Genomic DNA, 25,544 nt, shown 5'->3' on the forward strand with positions numbered 1-25,544 from the left:
GATGTTGGATCCCTTGAAGACTGCCTATGCTGACTATCCTATCCCTCCTCAATCTTGATGATGCTAGCTTCCAACAATATTTTTGGTTTAGGTCACCATCACCCAAGGCCCAATTTTTTTGCCCTTGTTTAACAGGGGCATGTAATTACAATTTTTGATCTAATATTTCACAGCAGGGCCAGTTCCTCTACCCAACACAAGTAACTGTGAGGGCTTATGCCGCGTACACACGGTCGGACTTTTCACCTACAAAAGTCCGACAGCCTGTCCGACATACTTCCGGCGTACCTTCGGCGGACTTGCGGCAGACTTTCTTACGAACGGACTTGCCTACACACGACCACACAAAAGTACGACAGCCTAGTACGCGGTGATGTACACCAAGTCCGACGAGACTATAAAACGGAAGTTCAATAGCCCGTACGACACCCTTTGGGCTCCTTCTGCTAATCTCGTGTTTATCTCGTGTTAGTAGAAGTTTGGTGAGAGACGATTCGCGCTTGTGAGACTCGTATTTTTCAGTTCGTTTTAACTGTTGTTCAGTCTGTGCTTGTGAGGTTTGTATCTGCTTTTCAGTGCATTTGGTCAGTTGGCATTGAGAAATCTTTGTTTTATTGGCCGCTCGTTCCTGATTTTCAGGTCGTTCTTCACAGGCCTTGCTGTTCTTCAGTGCGTTCTGTTAAGTGCGTTCTGACCAGCCGACCGTTTTGAAACCATGTTACCTGTACGTACTCGTCGTCGAGCTTGTGCATTGTATGTGTTTGGTGCTGTAGTTTATTCTTCAGCCCAAGACCAGTCCATGAACAGGGCGAGGAGGAGTTCATGGACCAAGAATTGGTTGCTTCAGCGTGACCAGTTCTGTCACATGCCTTTGCTCCGTGAGATCCGTGAGAATAATCCTGAGGATTTCAGGAACTTTCTCCGGATGACGGACCCCATTTTTGACCGTTTGTTGGCTTTGCTGACCCCCTATATCAGCAGGCAGGATACCTGCATGAGGCAAGCCATCACTCCGGAGCAGAGGCTAGTTGCCACGTTGCGGTACTTGGCGACAGGGAGAAACCTGCAGGACCTTAAGTTCTCGACAGGCATCTCCCCCCAGGCTCTGGGTATCATTATCCCAGAGACCTGTTCTGCCATCATCCAGGTCCTGCAGAAGGACTATATTAAGGTAAGATATTTTTCTTTTATTAGCATCACATGTTCTTTTATGTAATCTTTGATAATGTAATGTATTTCTTGCTTCAAACACTACTTACCATCATTGCAATATAGTGTGAATGTCCCCTTTTTATCCTCACACATGCTGGATTTTTTTCCTGTTATTTTTTGTCATGCATGTATATTTTCCTTCAATAACCTTCCCAGCATGCAGTGATGTGAACATATCCACCTAGTCTACTCATTTTGAATGTATTTTGTTTGAGTGTATTTAGTGTGCTTATAATTAGCAATTAGCTAGATTTCACAACCCCCCCCCCAAACTCACTCCAAATAGTGTGCTGCTAATTAGCAATTAGCTAGATTTCACAACCCCCCCCCCACCCTCGTAAAAATTTGCTTGAATGTTCTGTGGTGTTGATTTGTCTCAAGCAAATATATGTTGCACTTTGCTAAATGCATGTGCACTCTACAAGTGCATTTGTTCCAGTGCTTTAGTAAATGAGCAGAAGCTCTGCTGATTTCCATCATCAAATCATATGCAAGCCTCAAAGTGTTTTCATTAATTGCCCTTGCATGTGATTGTGTACTCCTTGCAACATGAATGCCTTTTTACATTACCTCATTTACTGTAAGCTGGTTAGCAACTGCACCTGCAGAGTGCGACAACTGCAGTCTTGTAGCCTTTTTAGTCCCTAAATTCCTGCGTGTCCTAAAAGTAATCTTTTTTAGGGATTTCACAACCCCCTAAAATGTAATCAATGTTCCATCAGAGGGAGTGAGCAATCTGATAAGTGTGCCTTTCCATATTAGTTATTCCAGAAGAATTAAATTATTTAATGTTATACTGATGCTGGGGACTAATGTTTTTAATTGTCTAATTTTCTTGCAATGTTAGCTTACAAATTAATTGATTTTGGTTTTCTTGTTTGATTCCCCAGTTTCCTTCAACGCCACAGGAATGGCAGACTGTGGCATCCCATTTTGCCAGCCGTTGGGACTTTCCCAATTGTGGAGGGGCTATAGATGGGAAACATGTCCACATCGTGCCACCACCCCATTCGGGGTCATACTATTTTAATTATAAGGGGTTCCACAGTATTGTTTTAATGGCGGTGGTGTCGGCACACTATGAATTTTTATATGTGGACGTGGGGAAGAATGGCCGGATGTCGGATGGAGGAGTATTTGCCCAGACGGAGTTCTGCCAGCGTCTCCAGAGTGGTGGCCTGGGATTGCCACCTGATGCGGATAACATGGAAGGACTCCCCTTTGTCTTCATTGCCGATGAAGCCTTCGCTCTCAGCAAGCACCTCATGAGGCCATTCCCCCAAAGAACCCTCACCCCGGAGAGGAGGGTTTTTAATTTCCGGCTGGCCAGAGCTAGAAGAGTGGTTGAGAATGCATTTGGAATTCTGGCCAGCCGGTTCCGCCTGTTTCAAACAGCCATTAATTTGGCGGAATACAAACTTAATTTTATAATTTTATCGTGCTGCATTCTGCACAACTTTTTAAACAAACATTCTCAGAATTATATAGGCACAGTTGGGCCTGAGGCCGGACAAATAGATGCCAACCTTACGGGCCTGGATACTGTCCGTACTGGCTTGGCCCCCCAAAGTGCCCGTCAAGTTAGACAGCAATATGTTAATTATTTTATGGGTAGGGGGGCCATTGCAATGGGCCAGGATATTTAATTTTTTACAATAAAAAAAATATTGATGAAATCTTGCATTATATTTATTGCTTGCCTTTCTTTTGGGCTGTCTCCAAGTTTATGGTCGAGCAGTTGTAGTGCCAACTGTATTTTAATTTTAAATGTCTAAATAAGCTCCATTGCCACTGTAAACAACTTTTTTACAATTATAACCAAACTGATACTGAGCATTGAAATAACAAACCACACATTTATTTAATTCCTATAAGGAGATGTTTTTATTAATGGTTGTTATGCATTCAGTTCTGCATTTAGTATAAAATGTTCATAGACAAAAATATAATGATCTCTTAATAATTTTGCAAAATATAATTATATTTAAATATTTCTCCCTAATCCACAAAAAAATATTTTTGGCTTTTTGATTTTCGCAAACAGGCTTTTTTTTTTTTTTTTTTTTTTTTTTAAAAATCAAGTTTTTTTTTTTTTTTGGTTTTTTTCAAATCAAGTTTTTTTCTTTTTTTTGGGTTTTTTTAAATCAAGTTTTTGTTTTTTTTTTTGTTTTTTTTAAAATCAAGTTTAGTATTTTTTTTGGTTTTTTAAAATCAATTTTTTTATTTTTTTTGGTTTTTTTAAAATCAAGTTTAGTATTTTTTTTGGTTTTTTAAAATCAATTTTTTTATTTTTTTTGGTTTTTTTAAATCAAGTTTTATTTTTTTTGGGGTTTTTGAGAAAATCAAATTTTTTTTTTTTTTTTTTGTTTTAAAATCAAGTTTTTGGTTTTTTTTTTGGTTTTTTTAAAATCAAGTTTAGTATTTTTTTTGGTTTTTTAAAATCAATTTTTTAATTTTTTTTGGTTTTTTTTAAATCAAGTTTTATTTTTTTTTTGGGTTTTTGAGAAAATCAATTTTTTTTTTTTTTTTTTTTAAATCAATTTTTTTTTTTGTGTGTTTTTTAAAATCAAGTTTTTTTATTTTTTTGGTTTTTTTAAAATCAAGTTTTTTTTTTTTTTGGTTTTTGAGAAAATCAAGTTTTATTTTTTTGTGGATTTTTTAGGTATTTACGAGAAACAGCCCTCCTTTTTTAAATTGGGTTAAACAGCCATTTCTGTTCAGCCAAAAAAATAAAGAGAAGGCCCAGAATGGGGTCAGCAAAACAGGAAATGAAGGACATGATTGATGTTTTGGGGTTTCAAAAAGGGCATTTAGATTCGACCCAAAACATCAATCATGTCCTTCATTTCCTGCTGCATACGATCCAGCCGATTACGCATTTCATCGATGTCCTTATTCCAGGCCATTATTTGACCAATTAGCCGTTGGGCACTTTCTGAGGTGAAATAGTCACTTCTTGTACCTAAAGTGGAATGAAACCAAAAAATGTATTTAGAAATATGCACACATACATAGTTTACCTTACCATAATAAAGCTGTTGTCTCAGACACTGACCTGGTGGGGTGCCCATGTAGCATAATTCCTCCACATCCTCGGGGGTGGCACTGTTGCTTGAATCAAGCACAACCAGATCCCCTAAAATAGAGTAGACAAATTACATTAAACAAAAGGCAGCCATGCATAGATTACCGTAAGCTGGTGTGTCAGACACTCACCTGGTGGGGTGCCCATGTCGCCCACCTCTCCTTCCTCCACATCCTCAGTGGGACTTGGGCTGATTTCCCAATCATGTTTGGCTTGGGGTGGACTGTCTTCTTGTTGGCTGAGTGATTTTTCCCCTATGTGAAACAAAAAATTATTAATCTACTTAGCACACAGATATTTTAGTACATAGTAATTTTCCAACATTTGTAGTGAAGTGGTTTGTGTAGAGTTCCTATTTTACCTCAATATTTAAAATTATAAAGACATATCGTATAGATAGATATCTAGATATCAATATCTCAAAATATAGTTAATAATCTTTTGATCTCTCTCTCTCTCTCTATATATCTGGAACAAAATCTCTAAATATCTAACTAAATGTAAAGAAAAAAAAAAAGCTAACTTAAAATATTCCAAAAGAATTTTTTACATTTCTATATCTATCTATCTACCTATCTCTATATTTCTCTCTCTCTCTCTATATATTTCTCTCTCTCTCTCTCTCTCTCTCTCTCTCTCTATCTATATATATAATATATATATATAGATATATATATATATATATATATATATATATATATATCTATATATATATAGATATATATATAGATCTATCTATAGATATGTAATGAGGTTTAGTAAAAGATCGTTTAAAACGATGAACAAAAAAATCGTATAGGAAGGAAAAGCACATGGAGCAGTATACAAGGTAATAAACACAAGAGAAAAACACGACAAGTACTTACTTTTTTTAAGAACTTTCCGGATACGTCTGTATTGATCCGGCTCCCTGAGTTTCAGGTCAGACCATCTTTTTCGAAGTTGATCTCTGGAGCGCTGGACCCCAAAAGATGCCTGCAAAGTGTCCACGACCTTCGCCATTATTTTGGCCTTGCGCAAATTTGGCCGTGCGTACGGCCCATACTTCCCATCATAGTCGTCTTTGTGAAGAATGGCCACCATCTCCACCATCTCTTTAAAACTCATATTAGAGGCCTTAAATCTAGGCCTCACAGATCTTGACGTTCCGGCCTCCGGGCTGTCTCCACTACCTGAGGTCGTCAACATATCAGGTGTCTCCGCCATTATTTACCCCACTACGCGCCGTAACAAAAAATGGGCGGAGAACATGAGTTAATTTCGAACGTCAGGGGCGGGCGACGCAGGCGGAGTTTCACACATGCGTAGTGTATAAAGAGGGCCCTTGCGCACGTGTCGTACGTACGTTCTGTGCGTCGAATTAGGGGGCGGAGAACATGAGTTAATTTCGAACGTCAGGGGCGGGCGACGCAGGCGGAGTTTCACACATGTGTAGTGTATAAAGAGGGCCCTTGCGCACGTGTCGTACGTACGTTCTGTGCGTCGAATTAGGGGGCGGAGAACATGAGTTAATTTCGAACGTCAGGGGCGGGCGACGCAGGCGGAGTTTCACACATGCGTAGTGTATGAAGAGGGCCCTTGCGCACGTGTCATACGTACGTTCTGTGCGTAGGTGATAGTGGACCAGGACGTTACAAAACGAAGGTAATTTTAAATATATTTTTTTTGGGTTTTATGGTCATGACTTTGTAGCAAGCGGCCTATATGGCTTGATAGATTGATGAGGCCTACATAGGGAGAAGATGATGAGGGGTTAGCAGAAACCTATAATAAGTGTTTTTTGTCTTGTGACTTTATCTTTTCCAGATATAATGAATCCCCTATTTAAGGATCCAGAGTTCCTTACAGCTTTTATTTCTAAATATCGAGAGATGAGGAATTTGTGGGAGGTGAAACACCCTCAGTATTATGCAAAGCATGTGAGGAAGTCAACGCTGGAGAGACTTCTGTCCTTTGTCCAGGCGACCATCCCGGAAGCAACAATGGAGACATTGCTCAAGAAAATTGGGGTCTTGAGGAACATGTATAAGAGGGAGCATAAGAAGATCCAGGAATCAAGGAGATCAGGAGCATCAGCAGATGATGTTTATGTACCCAGGCTGTGGTACTACAATCAACTCCGTTTTCTTGATGACCAGAATGAAGCCAGGCCATCACTTTCAACCCTTCCCTCCACCCTTCCCTCCACCCCAGCAGAGGCTGATGAGGAGCAAGCTGGGTCTTCCATCCTGGATGAACCGGATATGACCATCTGGAGTCAGGTAAATTATTTTAACAAATATTTACTGTACTAATATTAATGATGTTAACTGGATGTTATAATTGTCTAAAATAATTTTGCACTCAAAATTGTGTATACATATCAATTGACAGTAGTGGCTAAATATGTTTGGCACCTGCTTGAAATAATTAGGGTGTCTGATTAGACTCTTTTATTAAAGAGATGTATTCACATTGAATTTGCTATTCATGAGAAGCAAACTGTGTGTCATTGATGAACCCAAAAAAATATACTCAAACTATTGTCCTTTTTTTATACACAGGATGAGTCCATCCAGGAGGAATGTGGGGAAAGTGGCAGGCAGGAGGAGACCGGGCCCCTGGACAGCCTGGAGGAGGCCAGATTCACCATCATCCTGGAGGAGGCTGGGCCCAGTGTCAGGCAGGAGGTGGCTGCTCCCAGTGAGGTGGCTGCTCCCAGTGAGGTGGCTGCTCCCAGTGAGGTGGCTGGGCCAAGTGAGGTGGCTGGGCCCAGTAGGAGCCTGACCGAATCCCAAGTGCCTCCCCTCCACCTTCCCAAAAAAAGGGCCAGGAAGGGGATGGTCACACAGGACGCATCCCTGCGCCTCATGCATGAGGCCACCCGTTTTTTAAGGAGCCCCCCCGAAGTGGAAGAATCCTATGGCTGCTACTTAGCCAGCAGGCTTCTTCAGATGGATTGGGAGCAGCGCCTCATTTGTGAGCGCCTATTTGGGGAAACAATCCATAAGGGGCTGCAGGGCACGCTAACACGAAACACCCAACTACATGAGGCAGCCCCCCCTCCTCCTCCTCCTCCTCCTCCTCCTCCTCCTCCTCCTGCCACAACTGAAACACCAGAGCCACAGCCTCAAAAGAAGGCTACAGGGAAGGCTGCAGGGCAGCGTGGAGGAAAGGCTGCAGGGAAGAGAAGAAAGTGATGACCTGGGTTCAGTCTGGTCTGACAGAAGACGCAGGCTGTTGTAGGACCACAGTCTGGGGACATCTAGATCATCTGCTGGTGCTGTTGATCTCTGGGATTCTTGGACCAGATTGTGCTCCCTCTTATATGGACTCCGCAAGATCCCAATTTTCTTGGACACCGACTTTTGCCAGCGTTGACTTCCTCTTTATTTTATTTTGACCATGAATAAATGGATCTTTTTTGAGTTTAGCCAAAGACTTTATGTGTTTTCTTTTAAATCATTGATTTTACACACAATGTTAAATTAACAAGGGACAACAATCTCATTGAGTTTGAAAAAAACACACCAAAAATACATTACTAATGTTAATAATGTTCAAGTGGTAAGTCTTGAAAATAAAAAAATCTACATAACCAAAAACGGTGCTTTGGGTTAACTTTATCTAAAAACTAAAAAATAATCACTAGAAAAAAAAATAGAATAATGGGTTCTTTGTGGTAACTTTACAAACCTAAAAAAAAAAAAAGGGAAAAAGTATTATTGGTATGGAAACATTGTTTTTAAAAAGCATACTATATCATTCATGAGATCAAAGAGAAAAAGAATCCAGAAATCAGTTTGGGAGAACTCTGATTATGAACAGCAAAACACCTTCGTTCTTTAGAGCATTCGTAAAGAAGAAATAAAATGCGCTGCATTCAACGATCACAGATTTTGCAGCGTGATGAATGTGCTACCTACAATACGAACACTAGTTTTACTAGACCGAGTGCTTCCGTTTAGTTTTTGCTTATGAGCATGCGTCGTTTTTTTGTCCGTCGGACTAGCATACAGACGAGTGGACTTCGGGGTCCGTCGTAGTTACGACGTAAAGATTTGAAGCATGTTTCAAATCTAAAGTCCGTCGGATTTGAGGCTAAAAAAGTACGTTGAAAGTCCGGAGAAGCCCACACACGATCGGATTACCAGCCAGCTTTAGTCCGTCAGCGTCCGTTGGACTTTTGTAGACGAAAAGTCCGACCGTGTGTACGCGGCATTACAGTGTTCTGGCGCCACCAACACCAAACGTCCAATTTTTCTGCCCGTTTAGCAAAGGAAAAAAAATTACAATTTTTGACATAATATTTCACAGCAGGGCCCGTTCCTGCACCCAACACGAGTATCTGTGAGGGGGTTACAGTGTTGTGGCACCACCGCCCAAGGCTCAATTTTCTGCCCCTGTTTAACAGGGGCATGTAATTACAATTCTTGATATAATATTTCACAGCTGGGCCCATTTTTGGTATTTTTGGTATTTTTATCTATATTTCCGGGATCCGACAATACATTACAGCCGTGAGCAGTTTTAAAAGACATTTTTTCTTTTAGAAATGTCATTTTGCTGTGGCACTGTTATAAACATGGGAAAGATGCGCTACTTTACAGGCATACTAAGGACATACCCCAGGCACAATATTTAAAGTAATATTTAATTTTATTGTTTCACTTTAAGCATTATTAAAATCACTGCTCCCAAAAAAATTTCAGTTTTTAAAATTTTTTTTGCATTGATGCATGTCCCCTGGGGCAGTACCTGGGTCCCCAAACACTTTTTAATTTCAGTAAATTTTTATTGATTTTTTCAGAAAAGGTACAAAGTATACCGTAAATATATTATAACACAACAATGCACATATTGATGAGTTTCTTATCAAAATGATTCAAGACAATGTCTACTATCTGTTTATTGTGAAAGGGTGAATCTCCCCCTCCGACACTCCTTCTGGGTTCATACTGTGTCCTGGGAGGGGAGATTCTGTATCCTTCTTGATACACATGTGCTAGTATCAGACATTTTATATTGCTTAATGATTTACCCATCTTAATTAGGGTTTGGTTATTGCTTTGAGCATGAGAATGAAAATGTTTGCAACTGATTACAATGTACATTGAAACAAATAGTGAAAAGAAAAGAGAAAAATAATAACTGAAATTAAACAAAACACGCGTATACACAGCTTTTCGTGTCTTTTGGTTGTATGTAAGTCATATATAGTATTCAGAACTTTTTGTCTGATACCAGTCAGTCCATGGTTTTCATTGTTTGTGTGATGATTGAAATTTTCCCTGGGATGAAGCGAACATAATTTTGTAACTGGCATGTGTGTTAGTCGTTAATATTATTTCCTTTATCGTGGGTGTTTCCCATTCTGGTGCTTAGTAAGATGTGGGTTGTTATCACCCTATTATCTTTTGGAAACAAGTATATACCTAAGGATAGAATAGCCAATCCTGGAGTTATGGGGAAATGGCGTTTCAGTATTTGCGCAATCATGTCAAATACTTTGTCCCAAAGTTTAAATATGTTTGGACACTCCCAAAGTATATGGCACAAAATACCTATGTTGCTGCATTCCCTCCAACAAAGTGGAGAAGCATGAGTATCAAATTTGGAAATTCTATATGGGGTTAGATACCAGCGCAATAATATTTTTTGTGTTAGTTCCCATAGATTGATGCATTTAGTGGCGGAATATGTTGTTTGAAGTGCATGTTGTCATTGGTCTGGGGTGTAGAGGGCCCCCAACTCCTGCTTCCAGTCTTCGATATTAGAGAGCTTAGTAAATGTGAGTTTGTTGTTTAGGGAGTTGTAGAATAAAGAAATTCCTTTGATATTAGTAGAGTGTTTGGTAAGGTATAGTATTATTCTCCAAGGTAGTTGGACGGAGAGTGGAGGATTGGTTTGGAGGAAGTGGCTGATCTGAAGGTATCTGTAATAATCAGACTCCCCCAAATTAAATTCAATTTGTATTGAATGGAACGTTTTCAGGGTGGGTCCTATCATAAGATCAGTACTGTTTGTGATTCCCTTTTCTACCCAGTGTGTTATGTGGAGATCTGGTATAATTCCAGATAGACTGGTGATAGGAATTGGTAGTGATGATGTTGGGGAGTGTTTGTCATGTTTCTATCAGTGTTTTCCATGCCAGGAGTGATGCTTTCATCGAGGGTGCTAGATAAGTGATATAGGGATAGTTGTATGTGCTTGCCGTTAAGTAGTCATAGAGGTTATTGTTTGGATAATGATTTTCCTCTATTTCTTGCCATCTTGGTCTAGGTGTGTTGGGAAACTATGTTCTCAATTGCGCAAGAATCAAGGCTACATAGTAATCTTTATTCAATACATTTCCCACTCCTTCCACCTTTCTTAATGTTATTGATTTTCTAAAGGCCCATCTTGCTTTCTTCCCTTTCCATAGAAACCTGTTAACTATGGATTGAACTTTGGAAAAATAAGAAGTGGAAACTGGAATAGGAAGTGTCCTAAACATGTAGATTAGTTGTGGTAGTTCCACCATCTTAAAGGCTGCCAAACGCCCTGACCATAAGAGTTCAATTTTAGCCAATTCTTGAAGTCTTGATGCCAGGGAATTGAGAAAGGGAACATAGTTGGCTGTGAATAGATCCTCTGTAGTTAAGGTAATTCCCAGACACTTTATACCATCATTACTCCACATATATGGAAACCGTGAACTGAGTTTGTTCTTTAGTTATGTGTGTTTATGCCCAGTCCTAGTAAGTAGAATTTACTTTTGTTCACTTTATAGTAGGAAATTTTATTGAACAATTGTAGTACTGCATGTACCGAAGCCAAGGATGTTTCAGGGTCTGTGAGCATCAAAATGATATCATCAGCAAATAGGCTAATGGTATGTTCAGATTTGTGGATTGTGAATCCTTCGATGCCCTGGTGTGATCTAATATATGTAGCCAAGGGTTCTAAGATTAGATTAAAGGGGAAAGTGGGCATCCTTGGCGAGTTCCATTTGTTATGTTGAATGGTTTGGAGAGTGCCCCTGATGTATATACTCGAGCTGAGGGTTCTGAGTAAACTGCCATTATTGCCGTTAGGATGGTTCCAGAGAATCCAAATTTCTTTGGGACCAGAGCTAGGTATCCCCAGTGGACTCTATCAAAGGCCTTATCTGCATCCAGTGCTAGTAGCAGAGAAGGCCTTCGCTGGATCCTGGCTAAGTGAATAATGTTTGTCCACCTCCTAATGGTGTCAGAGGTCTGACGTCCCCTGGTAAACCCAGTCTGGTCTGAATGTATCAGATGGGGTAAAATATCTATCAGGCAGTTTGCTATAAGTTTAGCGTACAATTTTAGATCGGTATTCAGTAGTGATATGGGTCGGAAATTAGCCGGAGTGTTTGGTTCTTTTCTTGGCTTGGGTAATGTCACTATCAGAATGTTAAGCATTTCTGGTTTAAAGGAGGAAGAGGCCATGGCTGCATTAAATAACTTGCCTAGATAAGGCGATAAGAGGAGTTTGTATGTTTGATAGTATTCCCCTATAAAACCTTCTGCTTGTTAGCAGGTAATGATTCTATTGTTTTGTGGATTTCTTATATAGTGAGTTAGTTTAGAGAAACTATTTGATGTGGGGATAGAGTCAGTAGGGATATTTGCTTTAAGAATGTGTTTATCATTTCAGTATTGGTTTGGGTTGTTTCTGCATCATCTTTTAGATTATAGGGGGTGCCATAATAATGGCTAAATACGTCCGCTATATCTTGTGGGTGATGCATTTTGTTTTTGTTTATAGGGTGTAGGATATAAGGAATTTTGGTCTTGCCTCTATGGCCATTGAGCTGATGTGCTAATAGCTTCCCAGCTCTATTTCCATGTGCATAATGGGTAATTTTAAGTCTTTTGGTATTTTTTCAAACGCCTCTAATAAAAGAAGTCTGAGATCATATCTCAATTGATTTAATCTGTTTGATAATGGGGGGATGACTGTTTTTTGTTTTTGGATTCTAATTTAAAAATGTTGTCTCTAATGTCTTGTAATTTTTTTGCTGCTGCCTCTTCGCCTTGGCTCCCAGTTTTATGAAAATCCCTCTTATATATGCCTTATGGGCATTTCACAAGGTAAATTGGTTTTGCACAGAGGATTCATTTATAGAAAAAAATTCTTTTAAGTGGTCCTCAATAGTTTGGTTTCTGATTGTTGCATGAGAAATGAGTTAGCTCTCCACAGTGGAATTGAATCGATTGTTGAGGCATCAGTTATAGAGAGTGTTATAGAGGCGTGATCAGACCACGTGATGTTGTTGATGGATGAAGAAACAGTTCTGGTTAGAGTCTGTTGGTCTACCAGGAATAAGTCAATTCTTGTGTATACAGTATATGATGTGGGGCAGAGAAGAATGTAAAGTCTTTTTCTCCAGGATGCAAGCACCGCCACACATCATATAGGTTCTCTTTATATAGAGTTTCTTGAAAGGATGCAGTTGGACATTTCGCCTTTGTTGTTGTGCCTATGGTTGGGTCTGGCACTATGTTAAAGTCTCCACAGAGCACTAAAAATCCTTTCCTGTGAGTGTTTATTAATTTCATAAGTTTGTGAAAGAAGCAAATCTGGTGCTTGTTTGGAGCGTACACATTCACTATTGTGTACGTTACTAGGTTGATGTCACATACAAGGATTAGGTCCTTGAGGATCTTTATATTCTGTATGCAAAATGAACGCTACAGAATCTCGTATTGCAGTTATCACTCCTCTAGACTTTGATTCTGCATTGGCAGAGAAAGTGTATGGAAAGTTCCTGTGTTTGCATAATGGAGTGGACACATTGCAAAAGTGAGTTTCCTGTGCACTTAATATGTCACATAGTATGTCACATTTATTTGTCAGGGCTTCTTTCCACAGGGATTTTCTTTTTACAGGGTGATTAAGACCCTTAGTATTTATAGATAAGAACTTGATAGCCATGATGATAGTGGTTATAACTTTGTTAGAATTAATCTTTGTATGAACATACATAGGACAAGAGCTCCCTCTTGCTGGCTTTGTGAGAAAGGCATTGTTGGTCGTGTATAATGTTTACTCACTGTGGTTCTAGGACTACCTCTGGACATATATCATTTTCTCCAGATCTTGATTTTGACTGGTTTCCGCAGTTTGTAGAATCTGTGATATGCTGGACGTAAGACTTGACACTCAGCTGTGTGGTTCCAGAAATAAAAAAGAGAAACAAGAAAAAGAATCCAAAAACAGAAAACATAGTTTGTTAGTTAACATTTAAAGTTTTCATTAACCTTAAAGTATCTCATATGGGGAAACTCCTCCATATGGTTCTGGTGGTTTTTACCCGTGTGCAACTAACTGCTGCTCAAGTGAATTGGAGGGTGAGTTCAAGCCTAATGGCTATTCCGGGTCACCTCATGTGGATACTATGTAACTCCTATTTACTAAAGAGTATTATTATGTGATTGTTACGTGACTGTTACGTGACTGTTTTCCAGTCAGAGGTGGGCGCTCGTCTATTTGTTGTATCATTGCTGTCATCACTGGGGTCTGGAAGAGTTTTCCAATCCTTCAGCAGGGAAATACCTTTGTCCAGAGAATCTACAACATATGTATGGTCCTGTTTAGTGATGGTGATTTTAGTTGGATAGCCCCATCTGTAGGGTATGGTTCCTGAGTACTTTTGTTATAGTATTTAGATTTCTTCTTTTTTGCAGTGTATGCTGAGAAAGATCAGCGTAGAATTGCAGGTTTTGATATTGGGATGGGATTCGTTCCTGTTTGCGCATCACTTGCATTAATTGTTCTTTCATGTGAAAAAAGTGCTGGTGCAGAATCACATCCCTGGGGACTTTATCAGGGAGATATGATGGTTTAGGTAAGCAGTGTATTCTATCAATGGTGACTTCCATGTCAGAAAGGTCAGGTAAGAGGGAGGTTAATAAATCGATCGTATATGAACGCAGGTCTGATGGTTGCACCGATTCAGGGATTATTCCTGTTATTTTAGATTATTCCCTTTAGACCTGTCGCTAAATTGTTTTTAATCCATGCTGATTCCTCTTCTTGTTCCTCATTAGCGTCCACCAGCTCATTTACGGTGGAAGCATATTCCCCCATCTTGCTTTCAATATGATCCACCCTGTACTCCACTGCACTCAATTCCCCTCTGAATCTGTGCATACAGTTCATCATGTCTGTTTGCAGTGTGCTTCTTAGTGAAACAAGCATGTCTTTAAGGACAGTGTCCATCACAGGCTGGTTCATAGTGGGGAATGTAGTGATTGAGTCAGGTAGTTCTCTAGTATCATCCCCTGAATCTGTTACAGGACTCATTGTTGGACTGCATCCAGCGCCATCCAGCCTTAATTTGGCTTTGGCCGGGCTCCCTGATGGTGAGGAGGAAGGGAGGGAGTGTTGGTTGCTATGGGACTCATTATTTTGAGGCAATGTGGCCATTGTGTGTGGTTTAGGCTGGTGTTTGTGGGCCGGTGTGGATGAGGATCTGGCTCCATTTTGCCTATCTCCATGCCGCGGCTGTGTAAAATAGTCCGTCAGCCATTGTGGTTTGGATGACCCTTTTCTTTTGTTGGTCATGGTCTCCAGAGGTGCTCAGGTTGGATCGCCAGCTGGGATGGACAAAACGGAGTGTTTCGTTGCGCTGTTTTTAGCTGCTGTATCCACGAGGAAGCCGTAGCACCGGAGTTATGCTACCATTCAGCTCCGCTGCAGGCCACGCCCCCCCAAACACTTTTTATTGCAATAACTTGCATATAAGCCTTTAAAATGAGCACTTTTGATTTTTCATATTCGCATCCCATAGCCTTTTACAGTGTTCACCTGTTCGTACATATTTTTTGCCTGTTCGCATGTTCTGCTGTGAACCGAACCAGGGAGTGTTCGGCTCATCCCTAGTGGTGACTAATGACATGTGAACCTGTAGAAATTTTTGTTAAATTGATTGAAGATTTTAACCACTTGCCGACCAGCCGCCGCAGTTATACTGCGACAGGTTAGCTCGGCTGCTCAAATCGCCATAGGTGTACATTGGGCTCGTACACGGCGATTTATGGCGCTAATTGGCCAGTGGGGGAGCCAATCAGCGGGTCCCGTGGACTCGATGTCTTCCGGCTGCCCGTGATCATTCCCTGCAGTGACAGAATGGGGATCTGCTGAAGTAAACGAGGCAGATCCCCATTCTATGCAGGAAGACTGATCTGTCCCAGGCAGCCCATCCCCCATACATTTAGTAAACACACTGAGGGAACACATTTAACCCCTTGATCCCCCTGATGTTTACCTCTTCCCTGCCATTGTCATTAGTACAATGTCAGTGCATATTTTTAGCACTGATCACTGTAATAATGTCACTGGTTCCCAAAAAAGTGTAAAAAATGTCAGGTGTCCTATCTGTCCACCGGAATGTCGCAGTCCTGCTAAAAATCAGATCACGCCATTACTTGTAAAATAAATAAATAATAAAAATGCCATAAATCTATCCCCTATTTTGTAGACGTTATAACTTTTGCACAAACCAATCAATATACTCTTATTGTTTTTTTTTACCAAACATATGTAGCAGAATACAAATTGGTGATCAAATACCACCAAAAGAGAGCTCTATTTGTGGGAAAAAAAGGACATCAATTTTGTTTGGGTACAACGTTGCACACCCACGTAATTTTAAGTTAAAGTGACGCAGTTCCGTATCGCAAAAAATAGCCTGGTCAGGGAGTGGGTAAATCCCTCCGGGGCAATAAAACACAATCACTTTTTTTCATGAATGGGCTTGTATGAACATACTTTCAATATTATGAATGCAGCAGAGTAGTTAGAGTTTACTGTGATGCGGACTCACAATGAACTTTTTGATAGCTTGGTGTAGTAAAATGCACTTACATGTAAACAAAGACATTTTGGAAGTGACAGGAAACCACACTCAGCGTCGGAAGATGACATGATGTTTCGGGAACAGACAAGACAATGGGGCTGATTTACGAAGCATTTGCTCAATGACTTGCGGCGCACGCCGATGCGCAATTGACATTTTCGTATTTATAAAACATTTGCGCCGTAACACAGCACGAACCCCCATTTACAATTCTCTTCCCGGCGCACGGGAAGAGGCGATCGGTACGCCACTATAGACATGGTGCATGGCATCTTTAACTTAAAATTTAAACACCTGGTGGACTGAATAAAGAATTCGATCTCAAGTGTTTTCTTAGCAATTTTTAGCCCCCTGTTCACATCGGTTAGTGGGTTTTCCTACCCTATTTCTTTTCCTATCTTATTATAGAGTCTTCGGGGTTCATACTTATTATCTATAGATGGTATATATGGTATAATGATATACGTTTCTTTTTGGATTTATTTATATATTGCTGATGTAGGTTCTTTTTAACATAATGAGTTCCACGATGCATCAATCAACATGATGTTAGTCATGTGTAATTGGGTGCATCCATAAGTGTAGTTAGATAGGATGAACCTGCAAAGGGCTTGAAATTTTCGATCCTCCTTGCAGATGGTCGTGTATATATACCCGTCTTATGAGTCTAATTATTTTATATATTAATCTTATCCAGTATGAATTCATTGTTTTTAATACAAATTATAATTTTTTTAGATTGTATTTTTTTATATATATATATATATATATATATATTTTTTTTTTATATATATTGTTGGATATTACGTAAGGGGTTTATTAATTTTGATAAACTATGTATGTAATTTAGTATTTATACTCATATGTTGTGCTACATTGAATAGTTTATTAGTACAGCATGTTTTTAATGAGGTAGTATAGTTAATATATATGGCCTGTTAGAGCTAGTGACGTTTTTTTATATATTTAAAAATTTACTGTATTTATTTTATATTTATAGCTGCATTGTCCTTTTGAGTTCTCATTTTACGCTGATAGCATATTAAGTTTATTAGGTTTTTCTATGCTATGCATATTATTGAGGTGTGGTATGGTATCGTTTGATTATACAGCTCCGTCCTGGGTTAATTTTCAGTACACAACATACATTATTTTTCCATCTATATCATTGGTAGATCGCTAGGCAATTGATCCCTCTATTGATGGAACAGTTAATTTACCACCGATCGTAGGTTGCTATTACATTATAATGTGGGATAAAAACTGAAGCCCATTACTATAATGTCTGCGGTCCATGGCAAAATGGCCGTATATAAATCCTTGCGTTATTACACTATTGAGTTTTTTCTTATTTATGGCTTGGAGCGGTACTGACTGAACCAGCTGGAGATCGGCACGTGCACTTCATTAAAGAGCCCAGGGTTGGCTCCAAAGCCTGTTTAGACATGGTTTAGCTACTGTGTCACACGCTCTGAGGTGAGTGCATAAGCTTTTGGGGGGTCACTGGAGTGCACTGGAGCATGGTTTTGCAGTTACACACATTGGATGAGCATGCTGGATGACATCACTGATGGACACTGTGTTATATATCTGATATTTTACATTCATTACATATGAACTTTCATTTATAATTTTTGATGTATATGTAGAATATTTTGTGCACTTCTACATTTTATGTATGCACTTTGGTTCCAGCGTTATTATATATGCACTTTGCACTTTAATAATTAATTTTTTATAACGGACTGTCACTTAAGAATTTATTGTTCATTATCTATTTATTGGTAGTTATTTGTCACTTACAGTTTTATATTTGAATTATACACTTTGGATACATATTTATTTTTTCTAGTGAAACACATTTATTTATTTAATTCACTACTGCACGGTTATGAAACGTGATCTGCGTTTGCAGCTGGTTATCATCATCATTTCTAGGCATTGGTCCATTGTGGCACGCAAGGTCTTTATTCTAATTTTTGCGTTTATTTCATATACTTGCTGGTAGCCTTATGGATCCTTTTGCCTTTTTTGATAATAGGGAGGTAGATCTGGATTATCTATTCTCTGTTGATAAGGTTAAGGAAAATGATATCACACATTTATTTAGAAAACTGGGACATTGTATGGACAAAAAGAGTAACATCTGGTGGGACCAGTCCACTATGGAAAAATATTTGAAGGACAACATGGTTCCCAGAAAATTACGATGGGATGTTCCCATCAATGATGGTTTGCTAGGGGATGAGGACATTGAGGAATGGTATGCCTTTTTTGAGGGTAAAGGGAGAGAGGTTATGGAATTTCTTATCAAGAGGAAACAATGGAAATTAACTTTTAGAAGGTCAGATCAAGGAGATTAGGGATAAAATTATTCCACTCATAGATACACATGAATATATCAAGCTCATGGGTGAATTACAAAAGAACATGCAGAAAAAAGATTTGGAAAATAGGAATGTGAAGAGAAAGAAATATCTGAGGGATTTTGAGGATTATCAGAATAAGCAGATTTTCCACTGGCAAGCAACATTAGCAACCAGCGATGTGGCTAACCCTCAATCACAGATAGCAGCAGACTATAATGGGGATGCTAGAGCATCGCATCCACAAGAGCAGCAACACCATCAGCAACCAAAACAACCAACCAAATAGGGGGCACCCTCCATATCGACAGGAGGATAGACAACCCTATACACCTCATTGACAACCACCCAGGAGGCCACAAAATGACCAACAAGGACAGCACGATTATGATGGGAATAATGGTCATCATTCACATTATGGCCCACCACCCAACCAAGAAAACTGGGGTTATGGGGCGTCATACCATCGAGGTAATGGAAATAGAGCCCATTATGATGGAAACCAGTATGGTAGAGGTTATCAGTCAAACTACCGCCCCCATCGTAGGGGTGGACAACAAAATTTCTATGGGCATCAGAAACAGTATGGGCACCAACAAGGAACCTTATACAGGCATCAAAGAAACTATGGATACCAACAAGGAACGCCACAGAGAGGAGGCTACCAGTCATATAGGGGTCCACCACCAGGTCATTACCCGCATCAGGGATATCCTCCCAATTCGAATTGGGATTCACAAAGGGGTGGAGTTTATTACTCACCCAAACCACAAAGCATGAGATATGGAAAATCTCCACAGGACCAATATGTAGTACCTGTTTACAACAGTTATCAACCTTTAGAAGACAATGGAGATCACTATTTGGATGAGTCTTTTTTAGGGAAGACCAGGGGGGGTCCACTCACGAAATAAGAAACCCAAGAAGAGAGGGTGGAGAGCCGGACAAAGGTTACAGCAAAAAAAGAAGGCGGGAAGATTAGGAGAAGGGATCTATCATTTGAGCGGCGTTGTATTATCAAGGGAAGAGACACTGACCCTGGATAAGGGTATAAAATTTGCACCAAAAAAAGGTCTTAAGAAATTTGAGACGTATGTTGAAATGCAAAAGTTTATCAGAAAACTTAATATTAAAAAATACTACACCCTCAACCCTGTTAAAAAAGCTGGTATGAACAACGGATTCACCAATTTAAGAAATAATTCTGTATTCAACCCCTATGTGGCTAATAACAAATAAGTGGATTTGTTTAAGAAATTAGTCACTACTGAACTGGAGCAGTTACCTATAAAGAAGATATATGAGCACAAGGACCTCAAGAAAGGAATGGAGTCACTAGATAAAAGAACTGATATAGTGGTTAGGCCAGCTGATAAAAGGGGGAATTGTTGTACTCTCTCTGCAGCAATATAAAGATGAGATGGAAAGAATATTAAACGATACTGACACATACCAAATGTTAAATACCAACCCCTCCAAGTCCTTCAAGAATGAATTAGACCTTATTATAAAATATGGCACAAATAATAAATATCTTAGTAAACTAGAGGCAAAATATCTAGTTCCCATGGTTAGTAGAATACCCATAATATATTACTTACCCAAGATTCACAAAGACAGTATTAATCCCCCCAGCAGACCGATAGTGAGTGGGATCGAGTCTTTAACATCTAGATTGGGAGAGTATATAGACCTCCATCTACAGCCTCTAGTGAGAAAGACTCAAGCTTTTCTCAAGGACACTAAGCATACTTTACAGCTTCTTAGTGAGTAGTGAGTGTAGTGTGAATGACGATATAATCATGGCTACGGGCAATGTAGCCTCATTATATACCAACATTGATCATGGGGGGCCTTAGATGCTGTTAAATGGGCCTTGAAGAAAGAAAATGCAATGCATGAAGGTTTTGTTATGTTCATTTTGAAATGTTTGGATTTCTGTTTACAACACAATCTCTTTTGGTACGGTAACAAATTTTACCTAAAGATAAAAGGTGTCACTATGGGCGCTAAGTTCGCCCCTAGTGTAGCGAACCTTTATATGGCCAAATGGGAGGAAGAGAGTGTCCTGGGCGAGGAGTGCGGTGACATTTTATTATATAAAAGGTTCATAGATGATCTCTTGATCATCTGGAAGGGAAATATGGAATCATTAATGGATTTATTGGAATCCATGAATACTAATGATCGTAACATCTCTTTAACTTGGGATATCAATAAAGATCGTATATTTTGGTGATTTTGAAATTCAATCCAACATGTTGAGTAGAATGTTTCTGGATAAAGGGTACCATAAATAATTTTTGGAAAGAGAGAAGACTGTAGTTAGGAGTCTGAACAGAGACAATTTATTGAAGGATAAAACCATAACCATGGGAAATGATGCAAACTATGGCACCAGTATCGTTTTGGATTATTCCTTGCAGAGTAAGGAGGTGGAAAGAATTATAGGAAAGTATTGGAATGTACTCAAGCAGGACATCCATCTTAGGGAAATATTGCCAGTGAGGCCTAAAATCATCTTTAAGAGAGCACCGAACCTACAAGATAAATTAGTGCATAATGTAGTGGAACCACCTCCTCCAAAGCCAAAGATGTTTTGGGACCTGAAAGGTTTTTTTGGTTGTGGTAGGTGTTATAGCTGTATCAGAGTTCCAGATAACAACAAAAGAGTGAAGGAGTTTTCTAACCCCTTAACCGATCAATTATACACTATTATATATATAATATATGCTTCCCATTCCTCCATCCCGCCTCTCCCTTCCCTCTCCCCTTTCCCCTGCCCCACTGTCTAGCCTTATCCCCCCTTGGTCCCCGCTTGGTCTTTCTTTATCCCCTTTTCCCCCTTTCTCTTCTCTCCCCCCTTCTCTTTTTTTCCCACTCCTGCTTTACACAGTGAATTTGGCCTCAATTTTACCACCCGTTTGGGCTTACTTGGCATCACCTAAAAATTCTTTCCTTGGCAGTTGGGACTCTCCTTTCTATTATCGTACTGTGAGCTATTGCTGTTACTATTTCGCTACCAGACACTTCCCCGCATGTGATTGTTTGTCACCATTTCATGGCTGGCTGCTGGGTTCACTAGATGGCCCCCCTTCTGGTTCTCGTAAACACTGACTGAGACCCTTTATATATGTAATTTCAGAATGTATAGTAATTTTTTCTTTCCATATATTTTGGTGTATGCTCTCTCCCCCCTTTTCCTACAGATGACTCAAACAGGCTCCTGAAGAAGGATTTAATTGCGAAACATGTAGAGAGATACACTAGTTTGATGTCTCTTATGCCCAACAAAGGGTGGTAACCTCCGCTGTTCCTTCTGTTCTAAAGGGGTACCCCTCTTTGTGCCTTGATGTATATATGAGAGAGCATTTGTCATTGTTGTGCAATACGCTGCAATGTTTTAATAATATGTATGTTGTCTGTATTTTTGTATAAATAACATTTTGGTATTTGATTTTATGACTGGTGCAATTTTTTCACACCTGTTGGTGTAACATTGGGAATCTATACACTATTAAAGACTTGCGGGTTGTATACGCGTTAAAATGTCCATGTAACCTTATCCATGTTGGTTGCACCACTAGGGCTCTTAAGGACCGCATGGAAGAGCATGTAAGAAATATACGTAAGGGGTCCGATAAACGTCATCTTTCCATACATTTTAAAAAGGTGCATAATCAAAGCACTATTGGAATGAAATTTTGGGGAATAGAGGCACCAAAGTGCCACTGGAGAGGCTCTAACTATGTTAGAGAAATTAGTAAGCGTGAATCCTGGTGGATACACCAGCTTGGTTCTTTGTGGCCTGGGGACTGAATAAAGAATTTGATCTCAAGTGTTTTCTTAGCAATTTTTAGCCCCCTGTTCACATCGGTTAGTGGGTTTTCCTACCCTATTTCTTTTCCTATCTTATTATAGAGTCTTCGGGGTTCATACTTATTATCTATAGATGGTATATATGGTATAATGATATATGTTTCTTTTTGGATTTATTTATGTAGTGCTGATGTAGGTTCTTTTTAACATATTGAGTTCCACGATGCATCAATCAACATGATGTTAGTCATGTGTGATTAGGTGCATCCATAAGTGTAGTTAGATAGGATGAATCTGCAGAGGGCTTGAAATGTTCGATCTTCCTTGCAGATGGTCGTATATATACCCGTCTAATTAATTTTATATATTAATCTTATCCAGTATGAATTCATTGTTTTTAATAAAAATTATAATTTTTTTAGATTTTATTTTTACATATATATATTTTTTTATATATATTGTTGGATATTACATAAGGGGTTGATTAATTTTGATAAACTATGTATGTAATTTGGTATTTATACTCATACGTTGTGCTACATTGAATAGTTTATTAGTACAGCATGTTTTTAATGAGGTAGTATAGTTAATATATATGGCCTGTTAGAGCTAGTGATGTGTTTTTATATATTTTAAAATTTACTGTATTTATTTTATATTTATAGCTGCACTGTCCTTTTGAGTTCTCATTTTATGCTGATAGCATATTAAGTTTATTAGGTTTTTCTATGCTATGCATATTATTGAGGTGTGGTATGGTATCGTTTGATTATACAGCTCCATCCTGGGTTAATTTTCAGTACACAACATACATTATTTATTTTCCCATCTATATCATTGGTAGATCACTAAGCAATTGATCCCTCTATTGATGGAACAGTTTATTTACCACATTATAATGTGGGATAAAAGCTGAAGCCCATTACTATAATGTCTGCGGTCCATGGCAAAATGGCCGCCGTTGCTATATCTGGATCATAGAGCACCCGTTCAATCAGATCCCCCTGATGAAGACATGTGATCCCTGTGTCGAACATGCGTAGGGGAGGGGCCAGGACTGAGCTGACAGCACGGAGTTAAATCAAGGAGATGAGCATACCATACTACACGCCATATCGGCGTTTTTTTATCATTTGAAAGCCTGGAATAGAATGGTGCACTTATGCACCTGTGGAATGTGAGTACCCCATTGTGGGGAGTGTGTTTTTAAAATAAATCCTTGCGTTATTACACTATTGAGTTTTTTCTTATTTATGGCTTGGAGCGGTACTGACTGAACCAGCTGGAGATCGGCACCTGCACTTCATTATAGAGCCCAGGGTTGGCTCCAAAGCGTGTTTAGACACGGTTTAGCTACTGTGTCACACGCTCTGAGGTGAGCGCATAAGCTTTTGGGGGGTCACTGGAGTGCACCGGAGCACGGTACTGACTGAACCAGCTGTAGATCAGCACCTGGACTTCATTATAGAGCCCAGGGGTGGCTCCAAAGCGTGTTTAGACACGGTTTAGCTACTGTGTCACAAGCTCTGAGGTGAGCGCATAAGCTTTTGGGGGGTCACTGGAGTGCACCGGAGCATGGTTTTGCAGTTATACACATTGGATGAGCATGCTGGATGACATCACTGATGGACACTGTGTTATATATCTGCTATTTTACATTCATCACATATGAACTTTCATTTATAATTTTTGATGTATATGTAGAAGTATTGTGCACTTCTACATTCTATGTATGCACTTTGGTTCCAGCGCTATTATATATGCACTTTGCACTTTAATAATTGATTTTTTATCACGGACTGTCACTTAAGAATTTATTGTTCATTATCTATTTATTGGTAGTTATTTGTCACTTACAGTTTTATATTTGAATTATACACTTTGGATACATATTTATTTTAAATTTTTTCTAGCGCAACACATTTATTTATTTAATTCACTACTGCACGGTTATGAAACGTGATCTGCGTTTGCAGCTAGTTATCATCATCATTTCTATTTTATAGGCATTGGTCCGTGTGGCTCGCAAGGTCTTTCTTCTAATTTTTAGTTCTCTAGTATCATCCCCTGAATCTGTTACAGGACTCATTGTTGGACTGCATCCAGCGCCATACAGCCTTAATTTGGCTTTGGTCAAGCTCCCTGATGGTGAGGAGGAAGGGAGGGAGTGTTGGCTGCTATGGGACTCATTATTTTGAGGCGATGTGGCCATTGTGTCTGGTTTAGGCTGATGTTTGTGGGCCGGTGTGGATGAGGGTCCGGCTCCATTTTGCCTATCTCCATGCCGCAGCTGTGTAAAATAGTCTGTCAGCTGTTGTGGTTTGGATGACCCTTTTCTTTTGTTGGTCATGGTCTCCAGAGGTGCTAAGGTTGGATCGCCAGCTGGGATGGACAAAACGGAGTGTTTTTTGTGCCGTTTTTAGCTGCTGTATCCACGAGAAAGCCGGAGCTCCGGAGTTATGCTACCATTCAGCTCTGCTGCAGGCCACGCCCCCCAAACACTTTTTATTGCAATAATTTGCATATAAGCCTTTAAAATGAGCACTTTTGATTTTTCATATTCGCGTCCCATAGCCTTTTACAGTGTTCACGTGTTCGTACAAATTTTTTGCTTGTTCGCATGTTCTGCTGTGAACTGAACCGGGGAGTGTTCGGCTCATCCCTAGTGATGACTAATGACATGTGAACCTGTAGAAATTTGCTCGGGCCGCTCCTCATCCATGATGGGAGGCTCCCACTGTGTGACACTTCTCATCTTCAAAATATTTGATCGATCAATTATCTACTTGTTGTGCCACATCCTAAATTCGAGTTTAGAGCAAAAGAAGTTCCCCTAGCGGACTTTAAAGGCACATTTTTTAAGGGAATATTTTAAAAAAGGTATGTAAAGTAGATAACAGTTTATTAGTTACAAAAAATAATCAAGTGAATCACATGGTTACAAAGTTAAAAACAAGGAATGCATTTCCATAAATATAGAAGTTGATACCAATACATGTGCACCCGACGCGTTTCGGAGTTACTTATGCCTCCTTCTTCAGGGGTGATTGTAGGGTTTGCAACAAGAATTTTCTATATGGGAAATAATATGTATAACATAGACATGATGAGTGCACAATAAAGGAACGTAAATACAAAATCTATAGTTGTATGAGTCTGTATACATACACATTCATTTCTCTGTTTACACTTACATTGGTATCTACGGATATAG

The sequence above is a fragment of the Aquarana catesbeiana genome, linkage group LG06 (genome assembly GCF_042186555.1).
Source record: "Aquarana catesbeiana isolate 2022-GZ linkage group LG06, ASM4218655v1, whole genome shotgun sequence".
Taxonomy (NCBI): Eukaryota; Metazoa; Chordata; class Amphibia; order Anura; family Ranidae; genus Aquarana; species Aquarana catesbeiana.